Source organism: Rousettus aegyptiacus, unplaced genomic scaffold (genome assembly GCF_014176215.1).
Source record: "Rousettus aegyptiacus isolate mRouAeg1 unplaced genomic scaffold, mRouAeg1.p scaffold_m13_p_1, whole genome shotgun sequence".
NCBI classification, from domain to species: Eukaryota; Metazoa; Chordata; class Mammalia; order Chiroptera; family Pteropodidae; genus Rousettus; species Rousettus aegyptiacus.
In genome coordinates, this window is record NW_023416284.1 from 135,529,741 (window position 1) to 135,546,384 (window position 16,644).

Here is a 16,644-nt window from a genome sequence, read left to right on the forward strand (position 1 = left end):
GCTAAAGTTGGTCAAAGATTGGTTCAATTACTTGTAACCTAATACCAAAGAGGGGAACATGCTTTTATTTTTATTTATCCTGTTTATTTACATTTATATGAAAAACAACTGATATCTAAGGAAAATTAGGGAAGTGTTTTAAAAGCAATGGGCACATTAGAAGTCATTAGAATAAATTAGAATCACTAATATTATGTTTAAAGTGCTTTTCTAGGCTCCAAGAATACATTATAAATAATGTAGTTAACACTCTAGAAAAATTTAAATCTATTGGGGAAATAGAATATTGAGAACTCACTCATTACAGTACAAGGTAAAGTAATGAAAATACTTTGATAGTGATATGAAATAATGCCATCGGAGCATAGAGGATTCAATGAAACTTCATAAAGTGGGAAAGATTTCAGTTGTGCATTAGAGTATCAGTATAGTTTCACAAGTTTTCGAGAAGAATCTAAGCTAAAGCAAAAATATGGATAAAGGCCCTGGCAATATCTAAAAATATGAAATAATTGGGAAATGGATTGTAGTCTTGTGTGACTAGCATATAATGAGGAATGATGATAGATAAGCCTAGAAATGAAGATGGGGGTTAAAATTTGAAGATCTTCCTTGTCATGTTAAGCTGCTTGGACTTTAGCTTCTCAGCAGTGAGGAGCTACAGAACAATTTTGAAGTGTAGAATGGCTTGAGTTTAACCTGAGTACCTGTATTTCAGGAAGTATCATTGAAGACGACTCAGAAGATATAAAAATTGTAATTGCCCTAGTGTAAATGAACAGGCTCTTGGTTGTGGCAGTAGAAGTGAGAGTGAAAGTAGCAAAAAGATTCACTAAAAGTTAAGATTAGGATTTGATGTTTAAGTGAAAGTGGAAGTTAAGGAAGATAAAGATGGTTTGTGGATGTCTACTGATAATTGTAACCAAATGTGACTTCTTAACATAATTAAATACCTCATATCTAACAATTTAATTATCACTTCAATTTTTAACTTATTGTTCACAATTCTGAAAAATTTGAAATTTATTAATGTCTATGAGTAAATTTATAAATACAAACCGAATTTTTCTAGTTTATGTATATGTATCTCCCTTTTATTAAAAGAATAATTTTTGAAGAAAAACGAAACAAAGAAAAAATTTTTAAGAAACTAAAAATGTACATTTAATGTCCAATCATTTCATTAAGGAGATCACAATTTCTCTCCTTGCCTTGGGAGAAGAGAAATAGTCTTAATACTTAGAAATTCACCTTTTCTACTTGGTCAGTGTCATCGGGAACTAATACCGTGTTAGCTTATGATGAATGAAGAGTATGTATATCAAGATATATTTGACTGTTATTTCAGTGTATTTAATATCATGTGTGTGAATATGCGTATGTAAAACCTCAAAAGGTAATTTGGTGGGTATTTCAGTAAAACAATGAACCTTCTATGACTTATTGTGCCACTTATATTCTGATAAAAGCTTCCTAATATTACATCCTTATTTAGAAGCAGGTAATGGTGTTCTTGTCAGAGTCATTATTTATTTTTTGAAAATGATGTATGCTAATGATCAGTGTATTTTCAAAGGATGACATATATCATAACCATATTCATTAAAGTGACAGAATAAAAACTATATATCAGAAATAAAACTACATATCAAAAATAAACTAAATTCACCTTTTTAAAGGTTTTTTTTTTTTTAAATCATACCATTAGGTCGAAATCATTCATTAAACAGAATAAATTTATATATGTTATAGTTTTTACTGAAATAACTTTCTAATACTTGCTTCTCTTTCATTTAATGCAATTTTAGGACCTATCATTACTTTTGGTTATTTTTAACCAATAAGATTTTCGTGGTCAGGTACTTCTCCTTAAGAAGAGTTATATATTTTTTTTCTCTGAAAGCTCCTCCAAATGGACCATGAATCTGCTTTTGAGACACACTTTACTACAATACAGTCATCTTTAACTTAGATTTGTATATGTTGATAGGCTTAAATTTACATATGACTCCCTGAATTTGAAGTCTAGGACCATTAAATCTTAGTTAGGTTTGATACCACATTAAATAGCACATAAAAATTAAGTGTGTGGTCCCTCAGTATACCAAATTTGAAAGAAAAACATCTTTATATTACACCAGAGAGATAAGTTTAAATTTATATTCTTCCTAACCCAAATCCAAATTACAGATTTGAAGGAGGTGTTAATTCTGTAGGGCCATCATAACAAATTATCAAAAATGGGTGGCTCAAAACAACAAAAATTTATTTTTCAAAATTCTGGAGATTATAAATCCAAAATCAAAGTGTTGGCTGGTCCAGGCTCTCTCCAAAGTCTCCAAAAAGAATCCTTTCTTGCCTTTTCAAGCTTCTGGTCATTGCCAGATATTCTAGAAGTTCCTTGCTTTGTGCCAGCATGACTCTAATCCCTGTATCTGGCTTCACGTAACCTTCTTCCTTGTGTGTCTCTGTGTCTCCAAATTTTTCTTTCTTTATAAAAACATTCAGTCATCAGGTTTAGGACCTGACTTAATCCAGTTTGACCTCATCTTAACTTCATTACATCTGCAGAGATTTTATTTTCAAATAAAGTCCCATTCACAGATACTGGGGGTTAAAACCTTGACAAATCTTTCTGAGAACACAATTCAATCTACCAAGGGAGAAGGCAGGAGTGCTAATCAGCTAAGGGCTTAGAAGGACTTCCAGATCGGTCTGAATAAGTCAGTTTATCTCAAAGTCAGTATACTAATAGGGTTCATTTGTATTTTTAAAGGACTTTGTAGCACAAATGTATCAATAATGAACAGAGTGGTCGTGATCAGAGCATTCTTGGTTCCTGCTTTCTGTCCAGAGTTTACAGCTCCACACTTTCAGCAAATCCAAGTCTGAGGGTCTCTTCCAACCCAGTCACCAGAGTGGATCAGCTATAAAATGAAGAGGACAGAGTTAATGTAGAAAACTTAAGTTCTGTATCTTAGCTCTTTTTCCTTTATAGTGTTTTCATTTTTAAGGTAAATATTTAAACATTTCTTTAGATCAAATTATATGAATAATGGCTTTATAGTTTATTTTAATTTTCCCATGTTAATGTAGATTTAGAGGTGCATATATGAACATGGTCCATATATGAAAGATGTTCATGCAAAATTTTGGCAACAGAAAACTGTACAATGTAAATGGTTTTGGTAGGATGGATTTTTTCCCCCCCAAAATACTTCCTAAGTGTGATTGAGAAGAAAGAACAGGAAGAGTACAGAGTATTTGCAAAGTTTGAATCAGGTAATCTGGGTTCTTCCAGGCTTGCTTAGTAGAATCAGTATCTATTTATAATCATAAAGCACTCACCTGTGATTAGGGTTAAGGACAGAAGAATGTGCTACCCTTATTTAGGCCACTAACATCCTGAAATTCAAGTTTTAAAATGATTCAAAACAAGATGAATGCATTTTAAAGCAAAAAGCTTTTCCGTGTATGCTGCGAGTCAGAGTACAGCTTTTTGTAAAATAGCACTCCATTCTGAACGATATAATGTATTTCATTTTTTAAAAATAACTTGGTTTATTCATAAATCACATGTTATCAATACACAGCGCAAATCATTGTATTTAATGTAGCAATTGCAGATAAAATTAGAATAAATTATGTTTCTTTTCCAGAACATTATTTATTTGAGGATGAGAATTTAATTAGAAATTCTGGTTTAAAAATCTTTCATCAATTTAAACTCAACTTTAGAAAAACAGAAATATATAATTCAAAATTAACTTGATATAGCATAAAATATCTATTTACATTTTTATTAGCATTTCTTCTTTGTTGATTATAAAAAACATAGTATGGTAAATTTTATTATTTTGATTATTGATTTCCTGAGAGACTTCAGTCTGAATTATAAAGCTACAGCTTAGGTTTTATAATTAAAACTCGGCAAAACATTTACTTTTTGTGCAATTATAGTCCCTTTTATTCAACTGTTTTAAACATTCTGGAACTTATCTAGTTGTGATATTTCAAAGCTTTCCCCCAAACACCTGCGACAAATTCCACTGGGGAAAAAAAAGGCTATACATGGGAATTCTGGACCTGACCCTACACCTGTTTATCAGCATCTCTTGGAAATATAGTTCATGAATCTGTTTTTAATAAGCCATTCAGATGATTCTTGTGCTTATTAATGTTAGACAGATAGGATTATGGGGGACCGACCAATGGGTCTTAACCTTTGCAACATTGGTTATCTCTAGGCTCTGCAGTACACTGGGAGAAACTGTCCAGTGACTGTTGCCTTCTTCTAATGGAAGTAATCCAAAAGATAGAAAAAAGAGAGAAAGTCTGAACCAACTTTTAATGCCCTCAGAGTTCTGGGAGCCTGACCAAAGATAGTATGCTTGAAGCTCAAAAGAAATAGTCACAGACTTCCCTTCCCTTCTCTCCCTTTCTACCTCTCTTCTTTCTTCCCTCCTTGCTTCTCTCCCTCTCTTTCTTCCTCTGCCTTCTCAAAGCTTTCTCCAATTTTGTCAGAAGTATGAGATGGGAAGGGGGGGTGTTCAAAGGACAATAATAACTTATAAGAAACCCTCTTTTATCCCACCTGCCTAGCTCAATCTCATTGAACACTCTTAAAACAGGTGCTTATAAAGAAAAGTGTCCAATTTTTTAGTTGTTATTGTCATAGACAAAAAAGGAAAGAAATAGTGTCATGAACCATCTGTTGACGCATCTGGCATCTCTCCCATCTTTGGTCCAAGCCAGGCATCTCCCTCTGGGTGAGAATAGCTGAAGATGAATATAAGTGTCATAAAATCTTTATTTTGACTTTACTTTCTATCTCCCATTTTCAGATTCTTCTTCCAGGGAGAGTTTTAACAAGTAGGATCAGAAATCAAAACATCATCTGAACAAGCAAGAAGTGCACTTGATTCTTGGGAACAGCCACTGGACCTTAGCCCAGTGCTCATCCTGTGCACCACAAGCCCCTGGGCTAATGATTGGCCTGTCTCTCCCAGCCCTGTCACATCACAAGTTCATTAAATTAATTACACCAAGTCCACCTCAATGCTAGACAAATGAGGAATGGAGTGCTTAAACTTTACTGATTTAAAGATAGAAGAAAATCAAACCACTTTTAGACCCATATTTCAGTGAAATTAAAAAAAAAAAAAAAGATTTATATGACCTAAACCAGAGAGTGGCTAAATCTGAACTGCTGCTAGGTTTTGTAAATAAGGATTTGCCGGAACACAGCCAAAGCCATTTGTTTACATCACCTTTCACACTACAACAGCAGAGTTGAGGAGCTGTGACAGAAACTGTGTAATAGACGAGTACCTATAGAATATCCTTGGCTTTACCTCTTGGCTGGCAATGCTAAAGTATTTATCATCTGTCTCTTTAGTTCACAGTTTGCTAATCTTGTGCCTAAACCAAAATGATCATGATGTATTTTTCCAGATTCTGAAGGTAAAATACTCATAAATGGAATTCCATAAAAAGATTCCCCATAGAAATAGAAAATCTGAATAAACCTATTACTGGTAAGGAGACCGAATCAGTAATCTAATCGTTTAAATTATTTTTTAAACCAATTATTCTCAAATTCTTCTTTAAAAAAATCAAATAGAAGGAAACACTCTCAAACTCATTTCTAGAGGCCACCATTATCCTGATACCAAAACCAGAAAAGAACACTACTGGAAGAGAAGAGTACAGGTCAATATCTCTGATAAATATAGAGATAATAAAATACTGGTACACAGAATTCAGCAGCACATTAAAAGAATCATTCGCCATGATCAAGTGGGATTTATCCCTGGGCTGCAAGGCTGGTTCAACATATCCAAATCAATCGAAGTGATATACCATATTAACAAAATTAAAGAATCACATGCTCATCTCAAGAGATGCAGAAACATCATTTGACCAAATTCAACATCTGTTCATACCAAAAACTTTTAACAAATCGAGTGAAGAAAGTAAATATCTCAGCATAATAAAGGTCACATATGGCATGCCCACAACTAACAACATACTCAATGTTGATAGATCGGAAGCTTTTCCTATAAGATCAGAAACAGGACAAGAATGCCCACTCTCACCACTCTTATTCAACATAATACTGGAAGTCTTACCTAGATAAATCAGGCAAGAAAAAAAAAGGTATCATAATTGAAAAGGAAGAAATAAAATGGTCTCTATCTGCAGATGAAATTTATATATAGAAAATTCTAAAGACTGTTAGATCTACTAAACAAGTTTTAAAAAATTGCAGGATATGAAATTAACATGAAGAAATCAGTAGTGTTTATATGTACAAGCAACAAATTTTCTGAAAAAAGGAATAAGAAAATCAAGATATCTGTATCCTCACATTCATACATACATTATTTACAAAGCCAAGACATAGAAACAGCCTAAGTGTCCACTGATGCACGAATAGATCAAAAAATGTTGAGGTATACATGTACATAGTGGAAAATTATTTGGCCATAAAAAATGAGGAAATCCTACCATTTCCTACAACATGTATGAAACTTGAAGGCATTACGATAAGTGAAATACGTCAGACAGAGAATGACAAATACTGCATGATATCACTTATATGTGGAATCTAAAAAAAGACTCATAGAAAAAGAGATCAGACTTATTGTTACCAGAAGTGGAGGGTGGAGGGAGCAGCAATTGAAGGAAGGTGGTCGAAAAGTACAAACTTCCAATTATAATATAATTAAGTACTAAAGATATAATGTACAACATGAAATCTATAGTTAACACTGCTATATATGCGGGAAAGTTAATAGAGTACATCGTAAGAGGTCTAATCACAAGGAAACATTTTTCTTTCTTCTTATTTTCTTTTTTCTTTTCTTCATATTGTATCCATATGAGATGATGGTTGTTAGCTGAACATATTGTGGTAGTTATTTCATAATATATGTAAGTCAAACCATCATGCTGTATGCCTTAAACTTATACAGTGATATATGTCAATTATTTCTCAATAAAACTGGGAAAAAAAGATTCCTCATACACATATTAAAGCATATTATGTTCTTTCCTCACTAACCGGCATAAGATAACCTTAAATATGTGGGAACAACTGCTTTAATCCCAACAAGCAGAGTAGCATCTATCATAGTATAGGGTCGATAAATGTTTGGTTAAATAAATCTTTTAAAATGTATATACATTTTGCCTTTTATTAACAATATATCTCTATTTTAAAATAAATTTCCTTTCCCTAAATCTTTGAATAAAATGTATGCTCCCAGGAGAATGCACAATGAGGTTTCCAGTACTACTTCAGGCCCCAGGTGGGAGAAGCTAAATAGTTTTCCCTGAATGGTTCTGCAAGTTTTAAGAGAAAAAAAGCAACCTCTCTCCCTCCCTCAAAAAAAGTACACATTAGAGAGTACTTCTGTAGATAAAATATTTGTATAACTATGGACAAATCAATTTCAAGCATCTTCTATAATAATAATAATCTGCATTCTAAGCATAAGGATATTTATAAAGTACTCAAGACACTGTTTGTTAATGGTTCTATGTGCTACTAATCTCATGTCTCCTACAGCAAGCAACTCAGTAAGTAGAAGGTCCACAATCAGTCAGGACTAGCTTTCTTCATCAGCCCAAACCTGCTCCCCATACTTCACAAGGATCTTTGTCATATGCCCATAAGAATAGGGTTAGGACAGACCAACCAAGCCAGCTGCATAAAGAGGAAAAAAAAGAGGAAAGCCCAATCCATGAAATAATTCAGATGATGAAATAACTAAAGAGCCATAGAAGTAAGCATAGACCATACACTTCTCCCATAGTCATGCTTTTATTTCCAGCTTCTGCAGAGATACGAACCAAGGAATATGACCATTAAACCATCTAGTCAAGAAAGTGCCCCATGGTAAATGCTCAAGAAACATTACATTTCTTCCTCTTCCTTTTCTTCCTCACTTGGCTTTGTGTTTTCAGGTTCAGGGTACCCGTTCCCATTTTTACCTAATATAAAGAGCAAATCAACATTTTGTACTGTAAAAAAAAAGTATGTCCTTTTTCATGTACATTATGCAAAATGAATCCCTTACAGCCAAATCTCCCCATCTTGATGGGAGACCTGTGGGGCCATGAGTGGAACTCTGGAATCATTCTGCCTGGGTTCCCCTTTTGCTGCACCATTTATAAGCTGTGCAACCTTGTTCAACCTTTGAACAAATTGCTTAAACTGTCAATGCTTCATATTCCTCTTGTTTAAAACTTAAATAATATCTCATAGTTTTGTTGATTGGATTGAGTGAAAACATGTATATAAACTCTTACAGTCTTGGCTAATATGGAGGAAGCACTCTTTTATTATTAGGTGGTATTATTATTATTGGTGTTAATGATGTTCAAGCTCTCAGCATGACCGGAGGGACCCTCCGATGACGAGCCTCCATTTATCTGCTCTACTTCCTGCACATGCTTCATCACATTGCCTATCTCTTTGCTCCAATAGAGCCAGATTACTTTTTAGACCCAAACTATTTTACCTCTGTTCTCCTTATCTTTGCTCATAGTGCACTGCCTAGTTGTCATTCAACATTCTCTTTACACAACCTATTTTCTATTAAGCTTTAGCCACATAAAATTGAATGCTGCTATGTTTGTGCTCTAGCCAGACATTTTGTACAAATTTCTTCATTTCTCTTTCTTCTCTTCCTCCCTGGACTATGGACTCTTCAAGGGCAGGAGAGTGTTTTAGTCCTCCTTTCAGCCATAGCACCTAGCGACTGTTATATAGAACACATTTAGAAAAACGTATGTTAAATTAAAGAAGACTTAAGGACCCAGTCCAGTAATTCTGAAGCCATAAAATTCTGCTTAAAGTACAGCCACAGGAATTGGCCCCATGACCTTTTCTGGAAGTAAATCTCATTTATTACTATAAACTACATAAGATAATTGTCTCTATTGGTTCAAAATCCAATGTCGTTCAATTACATCTGGTGAATTAAATTAAGGAACTTACTCTTATTAGTGGAATTCAATTTTTAATATATCTGAGATGTTTCTAACATCAGAGTCCTGTAAAGTTTTCTTCTTTGTAAGTAATGCCCCATTTGTCTATTTCCTTATTTTTTTATTTATAAATGTCATATAGTGTTTTTTCTTAATCACATACTATAATCGATTTGTTCAACAATAATTAAAAACAATTATAAAAAGTAAGTATGTCTCCAGGTTTTCCCTTTTGTGAATTTTACCAAAATCAGCTGAAGTATTCTACATAAATATCTATACAATTTTTATTGTTCAAATTGACCCTTTACTAAAGAAAAAGAATAACCTCCCCTATAATGATGGCTCAAAAGTGCATGTTTGTGAAATGGTGAAATTAATTAATAAGATTTTATACTTTATTCAAATATATCACAAATCCAAATATTTCTCTTTGTTGTCACCACCACCAAACTTACACCCACCATCATCTCTGATCTCAGCTACTGCAGTAACTCTTAGATTGGCTACTTTCTCCAGGCTTGTCTACTATGCATAAAACATTCGAAGTGATCCTTTAACTCTCTTACCTCCATTGTATCATGAATAAAGTCTGAAATCCTTACAATGGCCTATGCCAATGTGACCTGGCCAATGCCTGCCTGTCTACTTCTCTCCCCACCCCACCACCACACTGTGCCGTGAGTCACTATACAACCTATCTGTTTCCTCTTGAATATGCCATGCTTGTTTCTGTCTAGGGCTTTTGCACTAGTGCCCTCTCTCCTTACAATGTTCGGTCCTTATCTGCAGCTCAGACAAGACCTCCTTCATGAAGCCTACCTTCTCTTACTGCTTCCATTCAGGGAGACTGCCCAGTCCCATTGTTGCTGCTGACATATCTCACAATTGGTTCTTTCTTCAGCTATGTCTCTGCCTAATGGCCCTGCTAATTCAAGCTGCTCTAGATCTTGGCATTCAGGCCCATCAAGGTCTCTGTTCTTAGATAGCTTGCTACTTCCCTCTTCTAACCTGATTAAAGCTGAAAACCTCAAAAACATCTGTAGCTGATCCATTTTGCTTCTAGTAGGCTCAATTTTTCTCAACCCATTATCCATGCCACACATACCCAGGAAGATTTGGGATTGCAGACTGGATTTATTTGTACCAGGGGACCCATGTGACACTCCTAGGTCACCATGTGTTGGCATGGGATGACTCAGCACAGTCATCTATTCCAAAAATCACAGGCAAACCTTGAGAATTCTTTCAACTTAACTAGTAATTCCTAAAGCTACACCAGCCAGAGGTTTGGCCTCCAGAAGCAAAGAGAAGAAAACTAGAGCTGTGGCAGACACTTCCACAAAGAAAGAAGTGATCTTCTTTCTCTCTACTACTGATATTTCTCATGAGGAGAGACAGATGGCTTTCTTCCTATTGCTTTCTGCAAGATTCAAAACTCCTTTATATAAAATTTCATGAATATCTGTAGCCATTTATGCTGTCTGATAAACCTCAAGATGAAAAATAAAAAACAGCGAGCATCTTAATTTTTTATGTTGAAGTTGTTAATCTTCAGGATCTTGGCAAAACATCTAAATTATAGCCCAGACTTTATATTATATGTAAGAGGGAACTATATAAATTTAGAAATCCTTTTTTCTTAACATCGACTAACTTTAAATCATCCATCAACATGGATGATAGAAACTGAGTATCTTGTGCTCATCTATCCCATGTCAGGCGGATGCCTTGACTACTCTAAGAAGAAAGACAAACGTATAGGAAATCAAAAGTGAAAAATGTGTTATCATCATTTGGCTGGGTTAGACACAAATGTAAGGAATGGAAGAGAGTGATTGTTTCCCTACATATAATGCAAAAAAGAAATATAGACATAATATAATAACTATATACAAATAAAACTTTATCAACAAAAATAATAACAATATGAATAATTCCATAACTTGAGTGTTACTCTGCACGCTGAGCCATTAAATCATAATCATGATTTAGGAAACACACACACTTGCGTGTGCGCACACACACACACACAAATCTGAGTTGCCAAATATTGAACAGAACTCAGACCACTTGCTGAGCCTCATTATTTGTCCTCATTCTAGACAGTATTCTAAATGTTTGATTTTCTGACTTTCCAGCAAAGAATATTTCAGAAGCATCAAATCAGATGCTCTATGGCAAAAACAGCAAGAACGGTGTTTGATACTGAGACAATACTATTTTTAAAAATTAACAGATGCTCAAACATCATAATAGTCTGGAACCAGTTAAGATAGGTTTAAATGTCCTTTTCTAGTTTTAATAATATTAAATATATTAATCATTGATGTCACTTTCTAACCAACACAATACATATGTTATGTGCAAGAATTGTGTTTGTAGTTTCTTTCATTTAACAACTCTAAGCACACGATATATCATATCCAATTTCAACAGAAAAACTTAATCTACCTTATAAAATATTGTTTAATTTTTTTTCAAATTGGGGACTCAAATAGTATTGAAAGTAGATATCTGGGCAGAATAATAAACAGTGTCCAATGAGGTATGTCCAAGTGAAGACTTTTCTGAATATACACTTTGAAATTAAGGCTGGATTCACCCAGCTACAATACCTTCCGACTTCTTTTGTGGACTAGTTATCTGAATAATCAGAACCCTATAAACACCTTACAATATTGCTGTGACAATTAAATGGCAATCACATATACCTAAAAGACATTCAATGACTCATATAAAATATGGACATGTTATTCATCTATTATGTTTTAAACCTTTGAGAAAAGATTAAGTAAAATTTTATGTTAAAGACAAGAAAAAAATGCCACATCTATTTTCCATGTTTTGATTATCTTTAAATGTGTGTAAATACAATATTGAAGTTGAAATAAAGGGGAAAATTGCTAAATTAAGGGGAAAATTAAATTATTTTTTATTAAGCATAAGCCAAGATTATATGTAAATTCAGAAAGAAATCAGGCAGAACTCTGCTTTAAAATCAAATTTCAAGAAGAAAAAATAAGTTAGGTGTTTGGGGGACACAAAATGGGAATAAGAGATATGGAGTGTGTGTGTTTCTGTTTTTGTGTGTTTGTGTATTGAGTACAGTATACCTAACCAACACTTTCAGTAAACTCTAAGTATGAGAAGCTTTTTGGGTATGTTCTACAGCAAAAAAAAAGACATTTTGTTTCAATAGGAAATATATCCATATAACACAATTTTGGGAGGCACTATCTTAAAGGGAAAACCAAATCTGCCCATTAATTTTACTCTAAATCATTCCATAATTTGAAGATATTTGCCCTTGATAGGGGTAATGAATGTCAGCGGGTCACTTTCCTACTTTGTATTAAATTTAATTTTAATTCAGTATAAAATAAATGATTCAGTAAAGTTTGAAAGTATTTCTTTCATTTATACCCAGCCATTGTATGTGGGAAACTGTCTTATTTCGTTTGGGCTGTTAAAACAAATTACCACAGACTAGGCAGTTTATAAGCAACAAAAATTTATTTCTCACAGTTCTGGAGGCTGGGAAGTCCAGGATCATAGTGCCAACAGATTAGGTGTTTGATTAGGGCTTCCTGGTCCATAGAAATTCTTTTTACTGTATCCTCACATGGTAGAATGTTCAAGGGAACTCTCTGGATTCTCCTTTTCAAAGGCGCTAATCCCATTAATGAGAGCTCCACCTTCCTGTACTAATTACTCTCAAAGGTCCCACCTCCCAATATTAGCATCTTGAGCATTATGCTGCAGTATAGGAATTAGCAGTGGGGCCTTGGAGAGTGCAAACATTCAAGCCATAACAGGTAACATACATTAACATGAAAACTAAAGACGTTTAGACAAATTGTCTAATTATTTGGTCTTTTTTTTGTTAAGCATTCAGATAATTATAAACACCCAGATGATTTAGTAATTTTTTATTTCATATTTTCTTTTTGTTTTTCTCTTTTTTGTGCTATGGACTCAATTTATTCTGTAAGTGGAAAACAAAAAAGAAAGACCATGAAATATATTTAGTTAGCAAGATATCTTATACTCATTTCTTTAGATTTCAATTACAACATTCCTTCTTTTAAATATTTATTTTATTGTATGCTCAAATGACAAGTGATTCAATAGCATTTTCCTAAAAATTAAAAGAAATCATAAATTAATGTAAATAAAGGACACATTAAAACATGTAGGAAAAAATGTTTGTAAGATGTGTAATTTCTTTTAGCTTTCTCTTGATTATTTAGCTACCTATATAGTACACCCAGCACATTTAACTAACATAATTTTTTTCTCTCCTTCCCAACAGGTTTAGAATGTAATAATTCAAGAATTTTATAATACAGTGGAATAGCTTAACAACTGTCTATGTTCTCCGTATCGTAAGTACATATTTATTTTCCCAAGCTAGCTTGATCGTGAGAGAAATGTGTTCAATTAGAATTTATAGGTAACTTAGATTTTTTCAGAAAATTATAAGCTAAAACTCATCTAAATATAGAATGGCTTTAGAAGATTATCTTATATGAAGAGATGTTCTACAAATTTAGATTTAACATTGTATCAAAGTTAAGGCTTAAAATAATTGTCTATCATGGTAGAATAACATACTCGTGATGTTTAGTTATATTTATAAATATTAGACTGAATAACTTTAAGATTTTTACACTACTCTTTAGTTTTTCAGTAAAATTTAAATATTGTACATGCAAAATTTTATCATAAAGTATGAAAACTTCTTGAAATGTCTTTAAAAAATATAAATGTATAATATAATTCTAAGGTCAGGTTAATTTTTTCTATATTATCTTTTCAAAAAATGGTTCTGGTTTTGACAAGATAATGCTGATAGCACTAAATCATTAAATCACATAATTTACTTAATAAGCTAAATCAAAAGAAGAAGAAAAGTGTTCTTTGCTCAGTAATGAAATCTTTTACTATCAGTTTCATATCGATTAAAAGTAAGGAGAGAGTGAAAGGCTGGGGTACTATGCTTTTTTAAAATTTTATTTTATTATTAGTTAAAGTATGCAGTAATTGGTTAGACATTTATATAGTTTATAAAATTATCCCCCTCATTGCTCTTTCTCTTCTCTGGCTCTCCGCCTAGCCATTGCATTAATGCTAACTGCATTCCTTATGCCGAGCTCCCCATTCCTGTAACCACCTATCAACTACTAATTTGTACTTCTTTAACCTTTCACTCTATTCTTCCTTGAGTTAAGTACTAAACACGAAGTACTACCTCACAGCAGTGGGGAGGAAAGCAGGCAGCCTAATCCCTTTTTCCTCAGAAGTAAGCCATACATAACTGGAGCCCTTCAGTCATCAGCAGTGATCCCAAAATTTATGGCACATTTATGGCATCAGAAGACATTGTTCTTTAACAACCACTGATCCTACCAGACAATACCCATCTCAGGCCTTACTCTCCATTCTCTCAGCAGTTTTTTTTGTTTGTTTGTTTGTTTGTTTGTTTTAGTGGAAACTCCATCTGAGGTGTAAAATCTATCTCAAGAGATTTGAAACTTAGTGAGACTTGATCCTTCTCCACAAAAGCAAGAGAATGAAGTATGCCTGATTATGCTGCAGGGGTTGCAAGTGGTAGTGGAGAGGTCATTAGCATGCTACTTCAGAACACTCACTGCCTTTTGACATGAAATATAATTTCATACACAATGTGTTGTTATAAAACAGTGTTATCTAATAAAAATATTATGTGAGTCACATATGTAATTTAAATATTTCTTGTGGCCACAGTTAAAAAAGTAAAAGCAAAAAAGAAAGAAGGAAAGAAAGAAAGAAAATAGGTAAAATGGGTTTTAACAACAAACTTTATTTAAATTTGTATAGTCAGAAGACAGTCATAACATGTGATCAGTGTAAAACATTGAGACATTTTATATTCTTTTTTTTTTTAATACTAAGTCATTGAAATCCAGGGTGTACTGATAGCACAGCTTAATGGGATACTAAATTTCTGATGGATATGCTTCATCTGTATTTAGATTTCACAAAATTTATAGTTGAACAGAGTAGATTCACAAAGCCAAGATGCTCCACACATACTTAAAAGTTTTCCAATAACTAAATTGAGTATCAGTTTTTAAATTTAAATTAATTAAAATTAAAAGTCTCTTAATTTACATTAGCCACATTTCAAGTGGTTCCATTCCATTCAAGTGGCTAATAGCTACTGTATTGGACAACATTTTTTCATAGAACTGTTGATCTAAAGCTATAATTCTGCTACCTAAAGATTTTTGTAGGTTGATATCAGAGCACTCTAACTGAGCATATAACTTTAAATTTTCAATGAGAAAATGAGAAAAAATGCCAAACTTATATCTCTGACTAGATAAAAATTTTATAGCACTATACATTTATGAGAAATTATGGATAAAATATACACGGTCTAAATCACCAAGCTGTGAGATATATTGAAATTTGTTTTTTTTTTTATTTTCTTTTTTTCAATTTGCTTTTAGCGTAAGTGTTGTTGAACACTAAAGAAATTAATAAATCACAACCGTTCCTATTACAATGCAGAAAACAAAAGCAATAAATAAATAAATAAATAAATAAGTGTTTTTAAAATGGCTCTGTGAAAGATTGTTAAAAGAATAAAAGTATAAGCTTCAGACTTGTAGGTCACATATCTGATAAAGGATTATATCCAGAATATATAAATAACTGTTAGTACCTAATAAGAAGAAGACAAACAACCCAGTTTAAAAATGGATGAAAGGTCTGAACTTCACACACACAAAAAATGTATGGATGGCCAGTAAGTATATGGGAGGATTTTTTAACAGCATTAGTTATTAAGAGAGATGCAAAGTTAAAACCACAGTGAGATACCATTAGGTACCTACTTAAATGGATAAATTTTTTTAAAAACCTGATAATACCAAATTCTGGTGAGCATGCCAAATGACAGCGATTCTCATTCATTGCTAATAAAAATTTAAAATGATAAACCATTCTGGAAAATCATATGCCAGTTTCCTATAAAATTAAACAGTATATACGTATATACTGTAAAACGATTAAGTTTAGTTAACATCCATCATCTCATATAGTTACATTGTGTGTGTGTGTGTGCGTGCGTGTGTGTGCGCACACGCGCACGTGCCAAGAACATTTAACATCCATACTTTTAGTAACTTTCAAATACGCATGATTAACTATACTGACCATGCTCTACACTACATCCCCAGGAGTTAACTTACTTTATAACTGAAAGTTTGCTTCTTTTGACCATTTTCACCCAATTTCCCCACCTTACACCTGCCTCTGTGCTAGCCACCACTCTGTTCTCTGTTTCTGAGTTCAGCCTTTTTAGGTTCCACACATAAGAGTGTCATACAGTAATTGTTTTTCTCTGTCTGACTTATCTCATTAGCATTATGCCATCGAGTTCCAATCATGTTGTTACATATGGCAGGATTTCCATCTTTTTAGTGGCAAAATAGTTTCTATTGTACATGCACCAGCCACATCTTCACCATTCACCCTTCTAACAACACCCAGGCTGCTTCCCTGTCTTGGCCATTGTAAATAACGCTGCAGTAAAAACACAGGGGTATAGATGTCACTTTAACAGAGAGAGTGTGTTTCATTCGGGTATATGCCCAG

The 16,644-nt window shown here is 33.3% G+C and overlaps 1 protein-coding gene across 3 annotated transcripts in view; it reads left to right on the top strand.

Moving 5' to 3' along the window:
* The window catches only part of FUT9 (fucosyltransferase 9), a 167,920-nt gene that overhangs the window by 73,621 nt on the left and 77,655 nt on the right, over positions 1–16,644 (top strand). For all 3 annotated transcript variants that reach the window (XM_016135599.2, XM_016135598.2, XM_016135602.2), the window contains exon 2: positions 13,313–13,385. The gene's annotated coding sequence lies outside the window, so the exon portion shown is untranslated. The remainder of the gene's footprint in view (positions 1–13,312; positions 13,386–16,644) is intronic.